Genomic DNA, 21,787 nt, shown 5'->3' on the forward strand with positions numbered 1-21,787 from the left:
GAAAGCCACAAAAGACTTAAAAGAGTTAAGAGTTCCAGTGATCTGGAATGATTAGTCAAAAATTAATATTTAAACATCTTGAATTTTGTATCAATCTTTGTATTTAATTCAAAATAAAACAATAACAAAATCACCACAATTCCCTGAGTAGAGGCCGCTATGAGCCCTGATCTCATTTTAGGCTTTCTTATCATTCCAGAACCCTGTGCTGACTCTGCAAAGGGACCCAATGTCTTGAAGGTTCCTTTTGTGTTCATCTAAGCCAGTGGCAGATCCCTGAGCAGAGTGGCTTGGGAACCTCCTAGCCACTTATGTATGTACAGTCACCACATCTTCTGGCTGTCACTAACAGGAAGAGTGCCAGTAGAAACCTTAGGCTGATCTTGACCAAACAAACAAACAAAAACAAAAACAAAAATCTGAAATACAGATCTTAGAGAATGAACAAAAGCATTTCAATCTGGGATGCCACAGCAATCTTACTCCTGGGAATACCTACACATTTTAGTATCAGTATTATCTATGATCCTATACATCATTACCTCCCTTTCCCCAAGAAGCTGAGGGACAAACGATGGGAAACTAGGTTTGGTGAAGCTTCCACCACTTGCCATGCTTCATGCTTTAGATGTATAAGTAAAATGAGAATCTCTGCTGGGTTGATGGACAGCACAGGATGGAATGTGACCCCAGGTTTGTCTTACTCCACTAACCTGTGTTTCCTCTCTTTCCTCCAAATATCTGAAAGTTTACTCAATTATTCCTTCAAAGACACTGGGAGTCATTCTTGTATTCATTACATGAAAAGCCACACAAGTATTCACAATAAAAAAAGAGGGGAAACAAGAAACAATTAGAGATTCCACTCCTCTATTTGTACAACATAAATAGATGTTGTACAAATGCTGTAACTACAATAAAAATGTATATTATGCAGGAAGCATGTGCTACCCACGATGGCATAAATAATTTACATCACGACCATCGTTCAGTTTCCAAATCAACTTATTTAGTATATATCTTAGCATCCAAAATATATTTGTAAGGTTAGCTTTAAATTGATGAATATTAAGAGAACTTAAAAAACAGTGTTTATCCTTTTTGCCTCTGTTTTCTAATCATTTGAAGGCAATTCGGACTATGAAAAATGCGTCTTACGTTTTACACGCATTTCATTTCCCTTTAAATGTATTCTTATCATTGAAGTCCTTGAATATTTAAAAGGCACAAAACTTAAAAATAAAATAAAATAAAATAAAATAAAATAAAATAAAATAAAATAAAAGCTGTTCCAATTTGCTTTCAACCTGCAGGAACAGCAGTGAAAGGGAGGGAAGCAAACTTGAGCACGCATATCCCCATAGTGCCATCTCATGGCAATTTGTGGACAAGATGGCTCGATAAAGATGGCTGAGTAACAGGGGCTGGAGGAGAGGACACCCAAGTTGAGACCCAACCAACTGACTGGCACAGCTGATTCAGCTGATGGCCACTCCAGATAGATGCCTATTACAAGTGATTGTTAACTAAATACCACTGGAGAGACCACAGGAGTATTTGCTTTTTCTCAGCTATCTGCCTGATTTCTGATTGCAATATTGTGAATTCCATTTCATCTTTCATAATCTGTCTGTATATAGAATATTGACCTAAATACTCTAACTCTCACCAAAGCCCTGCTATGTAGTTATTCCTATTTTCTCTCATTTCAGAGACGAGGCATGGAGAGTTAAGTGACAAGCCCAAGGTCACAGAGGTGGTAAGTCATTTGCAAGTGATCTCAGTGGCCTTCCTCTGAAACAAGAGAGAGTAGCATTGTAACCCTGTATCAACGCAAGCAACTTTTTATAACCCTGAAAATGGAGATCCTTTATAGCCCTATATAGGGTCTCTCAGCAGCTTATACATGGCAATTTACATATCATTTCACTCAATCCTCACATAATATTATGAGCAATTATTCCTATTTTTCAGATATAAAAGAGACTGATCATTAAGGATGTTAAATAATTATTCCAAGGTTACCTCAGCCAGAAAATGTCAAAGCTGGATTACATAACGGGCCTGACACCATAGCCCCAATCTGTTTATGGCATCACATGTAGTGACCCTGGCAGGTCACCTCGCCTTGGAGCCTCAGGGTCCTCATCTACAAAATGAGGAGGACAGTCATCTCATAACCTCTAGGATGGGATAAAATAATGGATGGAAACTACTTAGATGGGGGTCAGCCAGAGAACGAGAGTTTGCTAAATAAAGGGCCACCATTGCTAATATTGTTATTACTCTCTCAAAATTCAAAAACTCTTACTCTAGCAAATTTAAATAACAGTGCGAATGCAATCCTGCCCTGCAGCAAAGGAATGAGAGATGATTTTTTTCCAACCACCCAATCTTGTGACTTTGTGCATACCATATTTCTGAAGAGCTAAAAGCAGTCTGTACCAAGAGCCCCATTAAAGATTCACACTGACCCTGTGAAGGAGAAAACAGGTATTATCATCTCTATTTTATGAGAAAGTAACCTCTGGCCTCACAATGACATGATATTTAGTAACTTCCTCAAGCTTTGTAACCGCCAGCCTCTTCCTCCACGCACCTCACTCTGCAGAAGCCAATTACATCAACATAGGAGGTATCTGCAAGCATACCGAATAATATACAATCACGTGGACTCTGGTTTTCTATAGTAATAATTTCAATAGGTTTGCATCATGTAATAAGGCCACAGAGAATTCTGCACAAAGTCCACAGAAGTATTTTACATATATGTGGACAAACTTTTGCCACAGGGACAATAGAAAGAGGGCTTGAAACAGATTTGTCACAACCTTCAAAGCTACATCTTGGTAGCTGCAGCAGACACTACTTACTATCTCTATCTCTATCTCTGTCTCTATCTCTGTCTATATCATCTATATCTACCTATATCTATATCTATATATCTATTCTATATATCTATATCTATATTTCACATTGCCGGATTTTCTTTCAGTTAGAGTGACCACATAACAGTTCTAAGCAATGGATTGAGTGTCAAATATATTTTTATTCCCCAAAAGAAATATAAAATCCCAAAGGACAAAACGTAAAAGTGTGGTTCTTTGCCATTACCCCTGCCTGGAACATACATATAATGTCTGGAAGTACCAGAGCCGTCTTAAGCCCATGACAATGAACACTGCCCACTACTATGAATGATGGAGCGGGGATACAGAAGGATCCTGAGACTCAGATGCCATAGTGGAGCCTCAGCAACTGTCCTAAATTGTCACCCTCTGGACTTTCCACCTTGTTAGGGAAATAAATCCGCTTGTTTTAATCCCCTTTTTTCTGTGTTTTCTGTTACATGAGCTGAAAGCAACTCTAACTCCTAACGGTATCATGTCCCTACACGCACTGAGTCTGTTAATAGATATACCTATTTGTATGCCTGTGCCTCTCTCTCTGACTTCTCCAGATTGAAACACAGTATCTTGCGTGATTCAAGCAACACACTGAAATTCTCTGTAAACCTGATCGTGGATGCCCCTATTTCTAAACAGGGGAGGTCGGTTTATTTCCCATACTGATTACTTCAGGTAATAGACACACACTATTCAAAGAAAAGCCACTGCATCTGTTGTCATTTTGCATACGAGTTATCAAAGTGAAGAAAGGGGGCTTCATGGGTGATAAACTATAAATAAAAAAGAAGGGTAGTGATTACTCTGGTAAGCTGCCTGAGGCTCCCCAGTGAGAACAAATCCACTCATACACAGTCTAATTTAAGAACATATTTATGCAGTTATTCCCCCATGCTGTTGCCAAGTCCCCTCCCTAATTCTGAAGGTATTATGGACAGATTTTATCATTTGGGAACTACCTTGTCATCACCTCATGTAAAGCCATCTATTACCTCATGGAATCACATCTTCGTTACTCCTAGTGTTTCTGGTTATTGTGCAAATCTTCCACTTCCTCTTAATCACTTTTTCACTTGGGTCAGGGATACCAAACTTTTTTCATTTCTCACCGGCCACTTCTCAACCTCCTTTTCTATCATAGCCTCCCATTTGACCTCTAAATTGACATATCTCTCACTCTGTTCTCAGAGCCTTTTCTTTCCTCACTTCCCAAGTCATCTTAGTCTCCCAGCATGAAATACCATGCTTCAAGTTCCCATTTCCCCATATCCATCCCCATATCTCCAGTCCTGATTTGTTCCCCGAACTCATGCATCCAAATTACTGCTGAACATCTCCACAAGGTGTCTGATAGGCGACTGACATGCAGCACACATAGCAAAGCTTGTGATTCCCTTTTGTAGGCTGCAGCCCACTTCTCCTCCCCCAGTGTCATCTCCAAAATGGCAATCACACTTCACCAGGCAAGAAGCCCAGGAGTCACCCTGAAATCCTTTCTTTTTCTCACATATGAAAACCAATCCATCAGCAAACCTAGCTGGCAACACCTCCACAGTCTGTCCAGTATCAGGCAAGCTCCCATCTCCTTTGCCACCATCTTCCTAGTGCAAGCCGCCACCATTTCTCACCTGAGCTACGCTATCAGTCTCCTAACTGGTGGAGTGCTGTCACTCTTGAATGCCTTCTATGCATTCTCCATAGAAAATCCAGGATAACACTCAGGAAAGAAAAATATGCTGCCCTCCTTAAAATCCTCTCATGGTTTCCCATCACAAAATAGAACCTAAAATTTATGCTGGTTAGACTCTTGCTTCCTCTCTTTCTTACTCCATTCAGTCTCCTAGCCCAGGCATGCTGGCCTCTTTCTTGTTCCTCAAGGATGCACCTTCTCAAGGTCCTTATGGTACTGTTTTTTTTTTTTTTTAGATATCCACAGGGCTTGCTTCCTTACTTCATTATTCTCAAAGGCCTTCCCAGACCACCATCTGTTCAGCACAGTTGCATTCAATCTATTCTCTTGGCATTTGTTTGTTTGTAACACTTACAAAAGATCAATACCTGACAATCTAGTACATATTAGTTTATTTTTTTAATTTTCATCTCCTCTAGTACCATCTGCATACTTTATCTTGTTCACTGTGTATTGCTGGGAAAGTAGATGTTCAACAGATACTCGCTAAATGAATGAAAGAAGGAATGAATGAGTCTACATTTGTAAAATTTTTTTCTAGTTAAGTTTTCTTGATCATGGACCATAATTTTGATGAAGAGGTTTTAGCATATAAGGGCAAATGAACAGCTAGAAAAGCCCATCTACTTAAAAAATTAGCCAACTGAAATGTATTAAAATTATTTCTAAAATCCCGATATTTGGAGCATATGTAGCATGTCTAAATAACTAGGTAAGGGGGTTTTATCCAACACACAGAACTATCTGCTGCAAATTTAAGAAAGAGCCAGAAGTGCTGACTCTTGGGGTACCTGGCAGGCTCAATCATTAGAACATGCAACTCTTGATCTCAGAGTCGTGAGTTCAAGCCCCACATTGTGTGTAGAGATTACTTAAGTAAATAAATTTTTAAAAATACATAGGGGCGCCTGGGTGGCGCAGTCGATTAAGCGTCCGACTTCAGCCAGGTCACGATCTCGCGGTCCGTGAGTTCGAGCCCCGCGTCGGGCTCTGGGCTGATGGCTCAGAGCCTGGAGCCTGTTTCTGATTCTGTGTCTCCCTCTCTCTCTGCCCCTCCCCCGTTCATGCTCTGTCTCTCTCTGTCCCAAAAATAAATAAACGTTGAAAAAAAATTTTTTTAAATACATAAATAAAAGTGCTGACTCTCATTTTTAAAAGAATCATATTTCCATGTTTTTAGATGAAAATTATCACTTACTTTTTTCTAAGTGCAAAATGGCTCCTTTGGGAGCAAAATTTACCTAAAAGGAATGGTTTCTAAAAATGTATATTTTCCTACTTGTCATCATAGGAACCTCTTTACATTATTATTCAGCAACTACAATCACTACTGAATGCTATTTTGCTTCAATAAATGATGTTGTCAGCTTCCTAACCCTTGCATTTAAAGCAAAAAAAAAAAAAATAACAACAAAAAAATCTTTGATTAAAATGTATACTTGTCATTTTAATTTTAATGGCTACTAAAATTTATTTAGTTTAGAGACAAATGGAAATTATTTAGATTTAGAACAATAGGTTGTCTCTGAAATAACATTCATCAGATATTCAAGAGCCAACGGTAAACTGTATAATGTTATGAGTTTCTCTTATTTTGAGTTTTTGAATTCTCTCCCCTGTGCCAGGAAGAGTTAATTTAGTAATTGTGAAACCCTGAAAACCACATGGACTCTGGCAAACAGTTGAAAATTCCTCTCACTTTATAAATAAATTACAAACACCTTATTCCACACCCCAAAAAAGATCAGGAGATCTTTTTTTTTCTATAAAAAAATTTCTATATTACCTGTATTTGAGTCCACAGGTGGAAGACTCTTTTTTATATAAAGCAGGAAAAAGTGAAAGTTAAATAGTTTAATGAAACAACATGAAAAAACATAAGATATTCACTACAGAAAAAATAAAATCTATATAATTTGATTGGAGGAGCTTAGGTTAATTACAAAAAGAAAATGCATTCAATTTGAAAGCATTACATTCTAGAAAGAGTAATAAAGTTAGTACAATCAGTTTTGTAGATATTTTAAGAAATAAAACAGGAACCTAATGGCATTAGTCTACAGTCCATTATGCTTAAAGGTGTAGGAAAGAATTTGATAATCTCTTTACCAAATTTTATAACTAAATATATATATTAGTATTTTATATATGTGTGTTTTATATATATATATATATATATATATATATATATATATATATATATATGAATGGAGACAGAGAGAGAGTGTTTTTTGTGTGTGTAAGGTTATATTTAACCATTACTCTAAAGAGCTTTATGCGAATTCAGTATAACTAGAATGTGTTAACAAGACATCATCTTCTCAAATGCTATTGACCTTTGAAATTAAAAAAATAATTACTCATTAATATTTTCTGCAATGTAAGATTCTAAATATTTAATGTCAAGAGAATTATCTAGTTAAACATAAATATAGTTTTGTGTTCTCTTCATCAATTATGCATCTACTGTTGCAAAAGAACTTATTGAAAAATGTGTTCACAGTTGACATAAAAAATAGTAACATGTTTATAAGCCTGTAAAATTTTCTAGCAGTCCCTCCCATCATCTTGTATAAGTTTTCATGTATTATGATTCGGCATTGACCATTAATAAGTTGCTCATTAGATTCAGAAGATTTGATAGAATTTACTCTCATCCTTTTTCATCTCATTCTTCCCAAAGAATGGGGTAATATCTGAAAGAGAATACTTTAAGTCGAAATGCAAAGGTCTTTTTAGATTATTCTTTTATTGCACAAGCCGCAAAGAAAGTTGTAAGAACATGTTTAACCAGTGGAAAACAGATTATGTTCCCTCTACTAGCAATTCCAAGGTTGTTGTGTGTGTTTTTTTTTAATTTTATTGTTTCTAGGTGTTTTAAATGTATCAACAAAGTCTGAAGTCAGTTGCCATGAAGTATATTTCATTTAACATTTTCCTACCTTAAAAATGCAATACCTCCATTTATCAATACTATCTACCTTCAATTTCACAGAAACAGGCAGAAATTGATGACACTAAATAAAAAGCCATTCTTCATCTTCATGTACTGTATTACACTATTAATGTGCATCTGCTTATGTGTACACATACACACACAAATACTTCTAAAATGATAAAATGATCAAAACACAAAAATGAAACATTCAAAGAGTGATTTCTCTCAGAGAAAGAAAACCAAGTTCACTGGGTATCCTGGCAATTTTCCACTGGAAATTTTACATTTAGAAGTTTAATTACAAACTTAGATAAGTGGATTATAATGAAAGATATCTCTAGTAAGGGAGCCCAGACAGATGCATCATGAATGCATTAAACAAAACACTAGAGAGAGAGAAGTTTCCATCAGCAGAAAGATTTTAATTAAACAGCAATAGGATGGATCTTTTCTGTGAAATGATACTACTGTTACCCACAGTTCATTAAAACTATTTACTGTATAATATATTCATTGAAACCATTTGAGTCTGGAAAGTATGTTTAAACCTTTCATTCTTAGTTATGAGGGCAGAAAACTGTGGGCAAGGAGGAGGGGAAAGGTCTACCAGGGAAATGTGGGAATGAAAAACCATTTCTCTGTTTGCATTGTGTCCTTGGAGAGCTATGCCTGAAGTAGCTCCACACTTCCTGGAGACTCATGGGCTTCAGAAGAAGGCAAAAAAGCCAACAGTGACCACGAAAATATCCACTGAATTCTATCTGTGATCCATTTGGGATAGCCAAGTGGATGGCTAAGTTGAGCATTCAATGTCATCTGTCTATACTTTATTCTTGGCATGGATTCAGTTATTTACTTGGTATACTAGGTTGTTAAAAACATGCATATCCCAGTGGCCTCTGCAGTGTCCTACCAAAAGGTTTTTTCTTGAAGTTAGAAGCCACATTTTGTTCATTTTGTATTTCTAACTTGTGGCTTAACAACTAGACACAGTATGTTCATTTGTGAAGGACAAATGAAGTGAATAGGTACAGCAGGGTATATGCTAATCAAATAAAATTATAATGAACAAAAAGAATCAGACTAGGAAAGCCAGCAATCTCACACACACACACACACACACACACACACACACACACACAAATTGATTCCAACATGCTCCCCCCAAAAACGCTGCAGAGTTCCATTCTGAACGACTTCCTTAGATAGCCACCATTTGCTATTCACCCTATCAATGTTGCACCTTTTCTAACACTTTTCCAGACTGTTGCCAGTTACAAGTTGGAATGAGGACCACCAGCTCCAACGTTGGAGGAGCTCTAAGGCCCCAAAAATGAAAACATTTCTGAGTTTAACAGTGCATAGGAAAAGAAGTGCCAAGTGGATATTTTAGTAAAACAAGTAAATATTAACTAATAATTAGGTAATGTTCTGGGGCGCCTGGGTGCATCAGTCAGTTAAGCATCTGACTTCGGCTCAGGTCATGATCTCACAGTTCATGAGTTCGAGACCGGCATTGGGGTCTCTGCTATCAGCACAGATACGCTTTGGATACTCTGTCCTCCTCTCTCTCTGCCCCTCCCCCACTTGTATTCTCTCTCTCAAAAATAAACACTTAAAAAAATAATTAGGTAAAGTTCTTAAAGAAAATTAAATGACTCAGGCCCCCTGGACTAATAGTCTTGAACTTTCAGATGCCTTATAATTTCTAGAAATCATCACTCATTTTAACAGAGTTAATAGTGAATCACAGGAAGCCTTCAAAGGACTTCAGCCTTCAAAATAATGTTTTAATATAGTAATTTTTTATTAAAATGCAAAATATAACATCCTATACATCTGATATTTGTTGTACCAAAGTAATAGATATTAATAGCAACACAGACATAACTTCTGTCAGCTAGGGGGAGAGGAATGATGTTCAGAAATCTTAAGGTCAGGAGGAGATGTCTGTGAGAACAAAAGCTTGAAAAAAATTGGTATCAATTTTTAAATGAAAATGCTATATTCCCTTAACAATTTCCAACACATGCCATCATTACTCTAAAACTGATCCTACTCTTCTTCTACACCAATTCTTCTTGCACCTTCTAGCTCCCAAACACGAGAATAAATAAATGTTTAAATAAGTATTGAAACATGTAAGAGGTTATTGATAGCACTAACATTAACGCTTAAAGGATTAATGAATTAAAAGAATGTTAAATATCTATAACTTAGTTTCCCTTATACCCTTGGTAGTAATGCAATATTTACAATGACAAAGAATTAACTCAGTGCCCCACAAAGTGGCCTATCCCATTTTGTGATAACTTCAGTGATTAGGACAAGCATCTCAACCCAGAACAGTTATTTTACTTTCTTATCTAAAGCCTTTGACCTTAACGCTTCCCTCTGCAGTTATAAAGTATATCTCATCTGTCTGCCACATAAAAAAGCTCCAAACTTCCTCCTTTGTAGGCTCAACATGTTTATCTCATACTCCATTATTCATGGTTCACGGTATCTACATCCTTCACCAAAGTGGGCCTTTTCTCCAGACATGCCTCCAGAAGGTGAAAGACAACTCTATGCAGAAGGAAAGGCTGTGAGCCATTAGTAGCCAAATTCACAGTAACTGGTCAGGTAAAAGGGCTTTGGATGGGGCAAGAACTGCCTCAGAAACAATCCTAAGTACAGGAAAAAAATAACCTGTGCAGAGAAGCATTCATATCGGGGTTTATTATTAATGTTAATTAGAAACATGGTAATGTTAATTAGAAGACAGTAACCTAAATGTCTACCATAGGGAAATGATTAATTAATTTTATTGTATCTTCTCAATGCAGTACTGTGTAACCATATTATAGTTATTAAGAGTATAAAAATATGGAATGTATGTGTAGGATAAGTTTGAAAAACCTCAATATTATATTATATTTAACTAAAATTATATGGGAAAAATCTATGCATTAAGTTTTTTGGAAAAAAGTCATACCAAGAATGTTAGTTGCATTAACATGGTATAAACATGAGAGATTGTTCTTATTCTTGTCTTCTCACTTATCCAAGCTTTAAAAAAGTTATATTAGGATGAGTAATTCAGACTGCCTTTATTTCACAGATTTTTTTCCAGTTTTATTAACAAATAATACACATCGCTGTAAAAGTTTAAGGCATACAACATGATGTTTTGATTCATAAAAATTATCAAATGATTACCACAATAGGTTCAGGTAACATTCATCTCCTCATAAAAAGAAAAAAAGAAAAGAAAAGAAGGGGTGGGAAGTCTCCTTGTGACAAGATTCACAGGATTTACTCTCTTAACAACTTCCCTATATACCATACAGCAGTTTTAGCTATAGTCACTATGCTATACATTACAGCCCAAGTACTTATTACTAGACTTTTGTACCTTTTGATTACCTTCTTCCAATTACTCCTCCCCCCTACTCTCTGTCTCTGGTAACCCCAAGTCTGATCTCTGTTTCTATGAGTTTTGTTTTGTTTTAAGATTTCACCTATAAGCAACATCATATAGTATTTATCTTTCTGTGCCTGACTTATTTCATAATGACTTCAGTGCCCACCCATACTGTCACTAATAGCAGGATTTCCTTGTTGTTCTGTGGCTAAATAATACCCTATTGTGTATATATACCACAACTTCATTATCCATTCATCCACCTGCGGACACTTCAGTTGTTTCCACATCTTGGCTAGTGTAAATAATGACCTTTCAAGTTAGTGTTTTCATTTTCTTTGGATATATTCTCAGAAATGGAATTTCAGGAGCATACTGTAGTTCTATTTTCAAATTTTGAAAATCTTCCATGCTATTTCCATAGTGGCTATACCAATTTACATTCCCACCAACAGTTCACAAGAATTCCCTTTTCCCCATTAACCACCCCAGCATTTGTTATCTCTTGTCATTTTGATCATGGACCCTCAAACAGGCATGAAGTGACATCTCACTGTGGTTTTAATTTGCATTTCCCTAATGGCTAGTGATGTTGAACATCTTTCCATATCTCCATTGGACTCTTGTATATCTTCTTAGGAGAAATGTCTATTCAAGTCCTTTGCCCATTTTTAATGGGTTATTTGTTTTTTCATTACTGAGCTGTATAAGCTTTTAATATATTTTGGATATTAACCCTTTATCAGATATATGGATTAACAAATATGTTTTCCCATTCTGTAGGTTGTCCTTTCACTTTATTGATGATTTATTTTACCCTATCAAAGACTTTTAGTTTGATGTAGTCTCACTTGTTGATTTTTTTATTATGTTGCTTGTATTTTAGGTGTCATCTCCAAAATTCTTGCCAAGACCCATGTCAAGAGGCTTTATTCCCATGTTTTTTCTTCAAGGAGTTTCATTATTTCAGGTCTAACATTTAAGTCTTTAAATAGATCATTTTGATCTATTTTTTGTGAGTGTTGTAAGATATGGGTCCAGTTTCATCCTTTACATGTGAATATCCAATTATCCCAGCACCATTTATTAAAGAGAGTGCCTTTTCTCCATTCAGTATTCTTGGTTCTCTTGTCACATATTAGTTTACCAAGTATTCTTGGGCTTATTTTGGGGCTCTTAATTCTGTTCCGCTGGTCTATTTGTTTGTTTTTATACCAGTACCATATGTTTTTTATAACTGTAGCTTTATAGTTAAAGCCATTTGGGGTCTTTTGTGAATTTATATACATTTTAGGAATGTTTCTTTCTACTTCTATAAAAAAAATGCCATTGGAATCTTGATAAGGATAGCATTGAATCTACAGATGGCTTTTGGAAGTATTGACATTTTAATAATATTAATTCTTCCAATCCACAAACACAGGATATCTATTTATTTGTGTCTTCTTCAGTTTCTTCCATCAACATCTTGTAGTTTTCATAGTACAGATATTTCACCTTCTTGGTTAAATTCCTAACTATTATATTGTTTTCCATGCTATTATAAGTGATACTTATTTCTTTTTCAGAAAATTTTTTGTTAGTGCATAGACATGCTACTGATTTTGTATGTTCAGTTTGTATCTTGCAACTTTACTGAATTCATTGATTAGATGTAACAGTTTTGATTGAGTCTTTAGTACTTTCTATATATAAAATCCCATCATCTGTAAATAGAAATATCTTTCTTTATAGTTCTGACACATTTTTTTTTCATGACTGATTGCTCTAGATGGGACTTTCAGTACTATGCTGAATAGGAGTGGTGAAAGTGAGCACCTTTGTCTTTCCAGATATTAGAGATATAGCTTCAACATCTCACCAATGAGTGTATTAGCTGTGGGCTTGGTATATACGGTCTTTATAATGTTGAGTTATATTCCCTCTGTGCCTAATTTATTAAGAGTTTTTATCATGAATGGATGTTGAATTTTGTCAAATGTTTTTTTTCTGTGTCTATTTGAGATGATCATAGGATTCTTTTCTTTCATTCTATTAATGTGTTGTATTGCATTGATTGTTTTGCAGATGTTAAACCATCCTTGCATCCCAGTGATAAATTCCACTTGATCATGATGAATGATCCTATTAGTGTGCTGCTAAATTTGGTTTGCTAGTATTGTACTGAGAATTTTTGCATCTGTATTCATCAGGGGTATCAGCCTAAAATTTTCTTTACTAGTATTGTCTTTTTTCAGTTTTAGAATAATGCTTCAGATTTTAAGAAAACCCAGAGAACACACTGTAAGTACCCAACACCAAATATGGTATAACACATATTGAGTGCTTAATAAGTATCTGCTTCCTGCTTGAAGAAGCCAACTCATCAAGGCCATTTCAGTGCACTATGTGGATTTTGGCAATCTGTTGGTGAAAGAATGTTTTTCCAAGGAAGGAAAATAATCTGTTGCAAAAGAAAATTTAATGTTTCTTCAAAATTTTAATGTTTTAACTACTTTAAATTAGTGTTGTTTCCCCATGTAGCCATTCATCCTCAAGTAGCAAAAATGAGAAGAGCTTCCCCTTTCTTTTATGTATTGCAAAACCCATTTAAACACAGAATTACCATCAACTTTTAATGGAAATGCCTGGAGAAGAGAGGAAGGACCCTTGGGTTTCATGATACTGCATAAATAATTAAAGCTGATTGCAGGATAATTTTATATTTTTTATCATGAAAACTAAAATGAATGTAAACAATTTGCCTCTTTCAAGAAAATAATCTCAGTTTGACTTATTTCTGTTGAAGCTCGTCCTGTATTCAATAATGAAAGCTTAAAATCAAACAGAGATCAAGATGTCTACTCCTTCTGGTTTTCTACTCCTCAGAGTTGTACAAGCCATGAGACCCTCTTCCTACACCCCCTATGGTAACTGAATCCATTATAAAATTTTTTCTCAATATTCTCTGCTCTACTTTGCTGTCCATTCTGAGAACTGAAGCCAAACACTATCACAGTGATAGTCACTGCCCCAGCCAATTGATAGCTGATTTAATTTAATATTATACAAATTTCTAGTGAAATAGGATCTAGATGGTCCCTTGAATGCTGTTAAAACCAAATATACACCTAACTCCATGATACTATGTCCTAGCAACACAATGAACAGAATCCTATAATTCTGCTCCTACTCTAACATGAAATTTCATAACAAATACTGCCATGACCAAATATTTAATGAATACCAGAATAGAGAGACAAAGTAGAGTGCTATACTCAGGTAAAATAAAAAAGATCATGCTTACCACCTCTTTTTCAGAGCTTGCCAACTAATCATAATTACTGGACATACAATAAGTAATAAATTTAATTAATGAAACAGTAGCATACAGGGCAGATTAAGGAAGATAAGGTCAAACTAGAAGACTAGAGCAGTAATTTACATGTAAACACGTGCTACAGGTAAAGTGATCATTGTGGAAATGTAAAAATGGAAGGGCAGCAAGAGATGTAACAAAGGAAGTAGAAAGTGAAGGAAGAAAGAAGAGGGTCATAGCTAACAATGAGGTCTCAAGAAACAGAGTTGGAAGGAGGAACCAGTTAAGGAAAGTGATGATGATTGCTTCCTTGTTGTATGTTTGATGTAATAATGTAATATTCAAGTAATAATGTCTATTAGAGAGATGGATAAATGGAACTGAGAGGGGTCAAAGTTAGAGATACAATTTGGAAAATCAGGTCCATTAAGTTGGTAGTAAAGTTCGCAAAAGTAGAAAAATTGGGTAGGCTCTCCAAGTGAGAGAATGCAGTATTGACAGAACAGGAGGCTAAGGGCTAAGCTCTTCAGTCTGCTCATATTTAGAGGAAGAGGAAGCAGTTTTTGCTCATGCTATCTTTTCTAGGCAAAACATTCTCTTCTACTTGACAGTTTTATGAACTTGTCTGCAACACTCAAGGGCTAGCAAAAATGGCACCTTATCTGCAGAATCTTCTCCAGCTCACCTGGGAAGAGTTCCTCGCTACCCAACTTATAATCCTAAAGTATGTTGTACAATAATCATTTCTACATCTCTTTTATCCATTAGACTGTGAACTCCACAGAGACAAAAATTTTGCCTGATTATTTTTTACATTCCTAGCAAGGTGCCTGGCACAGATAAACATTTAACTAAGTCTTATTAAATGCTCAATGTCTAGCATAGTTGAGAAAAAAATGACCTGACCACTAAGAGGGGACCAAAAACAGCAAAATTTTGTGGAATAATAGTAATAATATGTGAACCTGACTTAAATGATGGGATTCTGGATACTGAAATGATGCAAGGAGACTCTGGGGGGCCTGGAAAGGGGGAAAATGCAGTCTGCATGTGGAAAAGATGGGAATTATGGTGGAACATGGGACAGACTCTGGAAGCTAGCCTCCAAGATTTCCTCTGATGATTCTCACCACATGGCATTCATGCCTTTACATCCCCTTTCACACTGAATAGGAAATTATGAAAATGATAGTGGGTTACTTCCTAGGCTAGGCCATAAAAGACATTGAAACTTTTGCCTGAATGCTCTCTTTATCACTTATCTGGGTAACGTAAGAGGATACTCCAGCAATCCTACTGAGAGTCCACATGGCGAGAAACTAAGGCTCCTTGCCAACAAGCTGCACTAATGTGGCAGGCACGTGTGTCAATCCCTGTGGAAGCAGATACTCTAGCCCCAATCAAGCCTTCAGATGACTGCAGCCCCAGTTGATGTCTTACTGCAATCTCATGAAAGAACTAAGGCCAGATTCCTGACTATAGAGACTGTATGAGATTATAAATGTTTATTGTTGTTTTAGGCTTTTAAATTTTGGAGTAACAGGTTACACATAAACAAATAACTACTACCCTAAGGTTCTCTCTATTTCTCTAGATCTCTAAAAAAAGGAAGATGATAAGGAATGGTAAATGATAATCGCTCATACAGAGTAGACCCTTGATTCTGCTGATAGATTGGAGACTGCCAAGTGGAGTGCACCTGACTCAAAACTAGGAGAACCAAATTGAAGTCCCCATTTTGTCACTGGCTTACTCTGTGACTCTGATCAAGTTCATCCTCTTGAATCTCCATTTCCACCTGCCTAACAAAATGAGAATAATTATACCCAACCATAGGGCTGTTGTGGGATTGTCTTAGACAAAATTTCTTGAGCACACATTATTATATGATCTAGCACATGGAAGATGTTCAATAAATATAAGTTAAATAAAAATCTAAAGAATGCAAAGAGAAACCAGCTTAAAAGGCTAAGAAATAAGTGGAAGAAACTATTATAGAAGGTGAACCAAGAAATAATGAGATCCTAAAATTAAACTTCTGCATGACACAAAGCATTTCTATGCCAAGCCTTGTCTCCTACATGTGGCAAAATAGGTCCATCTCACTTCTTCAGCAAATCCCTTCCACGTTACCCAAATTGCTAAGTCTTCAGGCACATATCTTAATTCAAAATAGTTAATTCTATCAATACATATTTAGTGAGGGTCTACTGTGTGACACATATTGTTTTTGATTCTAAGGATACAATGGTAAACAGAACAAACTTAAAGTAGATAAGGCTAAGATACACAGATATCTGGGAAACAGTGTTCCAAGCAGACAGAACAGTAAGTGTCAAGGTTATGAGGCATAGAAGCCTGTGAAGTTGGAGCAAAGTTAGCAAGAGGAGAAATGGAAAAGATGGTGTCAGAAACAACAGAGTATAGGACCTTATAGACCACTATAATAACTTGATGTTTACTATGAGTGAGATGGGGAGTCACTAGAGTGCTTTGGACAGAAGAGTAACATGATGTGACTTACCTTTTAGCAGGATCTCTGTAGCTGCTGTGTTGGGAATAGGCTGCAAGAGGGGAACATATCGAAACAGGGAGACTAGATGTGAGGCAGCTATAATTGACAATGGTAAGAATAAGTCAACTTCTAGAAATATTTTGAAGGAAGTGTGAACAGGATTTCCTGATGTACTAGATGGGAGTAAAAGAGAGGAATCAAGGATGACTTCAAGATTTTAGACATAAACAACTGAAAGAATGAATGGCAACTCATAGGATATGAGGTGAGAGGAGCAGATGTGAATGAAGAAGGATATCAGGAGTTCAGTTTCAGATGTGAAGATTGAAATGCTTAATATATATCCAAGTAGTGATGACACATAAGAAATTGCATCCATAAATCCATAGTTCAGGGGAGAGTCCTGAGCTGGTGATATTCAGAAGATGTAGCTACAAACAATGTGAAGTTGGGTGTAGTCACCAAGGTCATGTGAGTGAGGATAAAGAAGACCAAGGATTGCATCAAGTCCACCATCAACAATAATGTGCTCCTTCCATTCACATCTCTATGTCTTCTCAGTTCTCCCTTATTTCACTTCTCTGGCCTCCCAAGATACTGCCCCCCACTCCTCAAATAAACCCTGAATGATCTTCTCCAATCCACTCTCTTATTAAACTAGAATCCACACTTAAGTCTTCCAATTTCTGGAATGATTTGGTTTCTCTCACTGTTCTCTTCATCCACTGACAAAGAATGGGAGAACTGGTTATCAACCCGTGCTATTATTCCCATTATAGTTCAGCTAATGCATTTGAATTCTTCCTTCCCTTCTTTTCTGACACTTTGAGTTCTGGGCTTCTCTTTTGTGGTCATACCACTCCTCTTAAGAAAAACATCAAAGGGTTTATAGAAAGGCTCTTTCTAATGGACATTAAAAACATCTTACGGCAGCAAATGTTGACCGGTCTTCTCCCTTGAATGTTACCTACAAGTAGGACATTCACAGCCATACGAATCTCTAATCACTATTTTTTATTTCTCATCTTGGTAACTGCCACTCATCCTTCCTTTGAACTCTGTAAATTCTATTCTCAGTGTAGTGTCTTCTCTAACTATTGGTTGCTATAGTCATCATCCCTTAGCACATTAACACAGTGTTTCTTAAGCCTGACCAACTCTGAGTCTACCTTCTGTACCAAATCCAACTATTTAAGTAGAGAATTTTTAATTCTGGCTAAAATAACTTTTAAAACAGGCATATGCATAATACTTATCTCCTTAAAAAATTATTCACAAACATGTGAAGGTCTCATTTCAGATGCTTTGAAACAGGTAATTTTTTCTCCTTTTGAAAATGATAATGAAAAAATGATGAAAGTATAGCTGAACAAGATTAGGTGACTTCTCTAAAGCCATGATTCATAGTTGGACTCCTGGTTAAGTAACCTGTTAACAGGGACTGCCAGTCCAACCCAAGTTTCCAGGAAGGTCATAAGAATGCAGAGTTCAAATTGTATATCTATTCCTGTAATTTGTCCTTCCCTGCTGTCACTCTCATTATGGTTCAATTAACAGTAGAAGCCGGGAGCGACTTGATGAACATCTGTCGCATCCACCTGGAAATAATTCAATGAGGGTGCACCATGGGAAAACATGATGGGACGTCAGCCTGTTTTTTTTTTCCCATTTTGACACTGGGTGGCAAGAGCAATTCAGATAATGAAAGAAAGAAGGGTACTTCATCACCTGAAAATATTAGGTCAATTTCCAAGTATAGCATTCCACCACATATTTGAAAGCAATATAAAGATAATAACAAAAATGGATTAGAGTCATGAAGCTACCTGACCACAATGGCATCCCTGTTTTAGATCATATAAATATACTGTTGGCAGAAGCTGCTATCAAGCAAAGTATCACTTTGGTATAAAAGTGTGTGGTATAAAAGAATATATTTTTGAAATATCGCTTAAGCATTTCACAGGTTGTCCAAGGATGACCCGCAAATGGACAAAAACATGAAGGGTCATTAGCCTTATATTGTGTAGAATGAATGGAGAATGACAATCGCCACTTAAGAAGAGACTGGAATGAGCCACATCTCTGCATGTCTAAAATTCCCAAAGTAGACCCAGTTATCATTGGATAGACCTATAGATTCATTTTAAATGATCATTATTTGTTGATTTCTCCAAACTAGATAATTTCAATCCTCAAAAGAAAAGATTCCAAAAACAGTGAAAATCTGCTACCCAAGCCTACATAACTATTTGTTTAATAATCATCACTTTAAAATTGCTTTAATTAGCATATCTAAATAAAAAAATCTCTATTCATTTAAATCATTAATTATTTTCCTCAAATGCTGTGCTCAATTATGTTTTTAAGACATCTGTTTGTAATGCTACTCCCATCCAGAATAAAGAGTTGAGATATTAGGCTTAAGAAAAAAGTCTACAGGAACCACAAACATTTCAGAATAAAAAAGAAGACAGCCAGTGAATAAATACAATTGCCTTCAAGCAATACAATGGGTAGTAGACAGACGGGGGAGGCAAACCGCTATTCTCTACAGATGCTAGCACAGCAAGAAATGGGTTTAAACTGCAGGTGAGGAGACAGGATTCATTTTGGGCAGAGGAAAGATGATCTATCAATGTTCAACAATACAGAACCATTATTATGAAGGACATGACTCCATTCTTTTCCTCAAATTGTTGTAAAACTATTTGCTGTGTGAAATTTTGTTGGAGTTATCTTGTGTGAATTTAGCAACCCATATCTGGTGGACCCTCAAATCATTCCTCCAGATATGTGATTCCACTTGACAATCATACCAGAAATTTTCACATAGCCATAGAAACATTTCATAGACACTAAATAGGATAGATCTGAGCAAAAAATTAAACAAGGGGGAAAAAAACACAGGATGCCTAGAATAACTTGAAAAAGCAAGATCTGTTTTAACACTGTCAGGAGTAAGGAACAGAACAGCACAAGTTGCTGCTGCTTTTAGTCACTTATTGTCACAGCTAAAGAAATGGAGGCATGTGGTTTGTCATGCAAGCATGGACTGTGTGGGATCAGAGCACTTCCAGCCCACAGCCTGAGCCCAGGTGGACATACCACGTCACATGGAGAGTCTGACTGTGGCAACTTAAGAACTTGTCATTTTGTTTGTTGTTAAACATTTAAGCTTGGTCACATAATTTCATGAGCTCACATTTTCAAATGGGTGACAATTTAAAATCAATACAGTCAATTTAAATTTTAATTTAGTGCTTATACATCAAATGATTTTTCATAGAAGATAAGCCACATTTCTGGTGACTATTGAAACGAATCAGCTAAAAACATCATAACATCTCATCAAAACCCAATCTATGTCTCTATTCTAAAAGAATGACAATTAAGCATATTAGAAGAGTAATATCTGAAATATTGGGCCTGCCCTCCTTCTCTCCCTCCCACCCTCCTTCCTTTCATCCTTCTCTCTCTCCTTCCCTCCTTCTCTGCTCCTTTCCTTTCTGTCTCTCTCTTTCATGCTGTCTCTGACTAGGAGAAAATATTAAAATGAAGGAAGAAGGAAAACAAATTAACAGGAATTCTGAACACCACTCAAATATGGAGCTCATTATAATTGAGTGATCTATCTCTTCAAGAGCTAGGTAAATTGACCTAGGTTCAAGAGAGGATTTAGCACTCTCATTAAAAGGCATTTTAAAGAAAATCTGGAAAAGAATCATCACACTGATGCAATACTAAGAGCCTTTACGTGAAAGGTAACAAGTAAGAGCTGGCATCAACCCGTAAGAAAGGTAATCAGGGTGTGCTTTAGAAGATCCCTCAACCTTTCCCTATATTTAAACTCTACCAACTCCCTAAATACCCAGATGCACATTAGTAATGTGGGCACAGTTCATTCATTCATTTAATAAGCAGTTATTAACAGTCTACATGCCAGTGACTGTGGTAAAAATAGGAGTGCCCTGCCCTCCATTGATACTGAGGAAATTAAGAAGTAAAGAAACACTTGTGCAAAATTCTTTCTCAGAGTGATAAATGCTATAAAGCAAACAAAACAGGGTGGCAGGATAGAAAGTAATGATGGGAGTAATGACTGGGTGGCACACAGGAAATGCTTACTTAAGAAAGTAACATTCGAGCTGACACTTGAATGGTAAAAAGGAACCATCCATGGTTCTGGGGAAGGGGAGCATAGTAATGTAAGCAGAGGGAGAGTTATTGCAAGATCACAGGGCGGGGGTGAGGTTGATATATTTGAGGGTAAAAAGGTGCTCACTGAGGTTGGAGCATAAGGAATGAAGGAGACAGTGATGAGAGAAGAGGTGGGTTAACAGGCAGGTCATATGCGGCTTTTTAAAATCCTGATAAGTAGTTCAGATTTATTCTAAGATAATAGGGAGCCAGTGTAAGGTTTTAAGCACTGAGTGAATAGATGATATGATCTGATATATACTGGGAAAAAGATGCTCAAATTTTATTCCAGATATACCCACTCTTCACTATATATATAGGAATAAAACCCAAATAGGTTAAAAAATACATACATAAACATACAGAAAATCAAAGAGATATATCTCTATGGATAAGCAGTAAGTAAAGCGAAAGCCATAAAATGCTGATCTCCATGTTAAGAAGTAGCAGAATTGGCCAAACTTTCATCTACTGATGCACAAAGGAAACTAAAAATGCTTTATGTAATATAACAGACCAAAGTGAAGCTAATTATTTGAAACCAGTACCTGGGAAAGTATTTCCCATATTTAGAAAATAGACTAAAAAATAAAAACCCTTACTGACCATTACTTGGGTTATGGATTATAGAAAATGTTGATAAGAGGGATGAAACAGATACTAGCAACCAGGAACTGAACCAAGGTGGATGGATCTCCCATATCTCCTTCCATGGCTGGATCTCCCATATCTACAATATCACTCCAAGTCAGGAGCACAAAATGCTACCACAAAACTCTCAACAGAGATGGGTAAGTAAAGAGAGAGAAAGAGATTACTGAACAACTTCTCATT

Source organism: Prionailurus viverrinus, chromosome C1, assembly GCF_022837055.1.
Source record: "Prionailurus viverrinus isolate Anna chromosome C1, UM_Priviv_1.0, whole genome shotgun sequence".
Taxonomy (NCBI): Eukaryota; Metazoa; Chordata; class Mammalia; order Carnivora; family Felidae; genus Prionailurus; species Prionailurus viverrinus.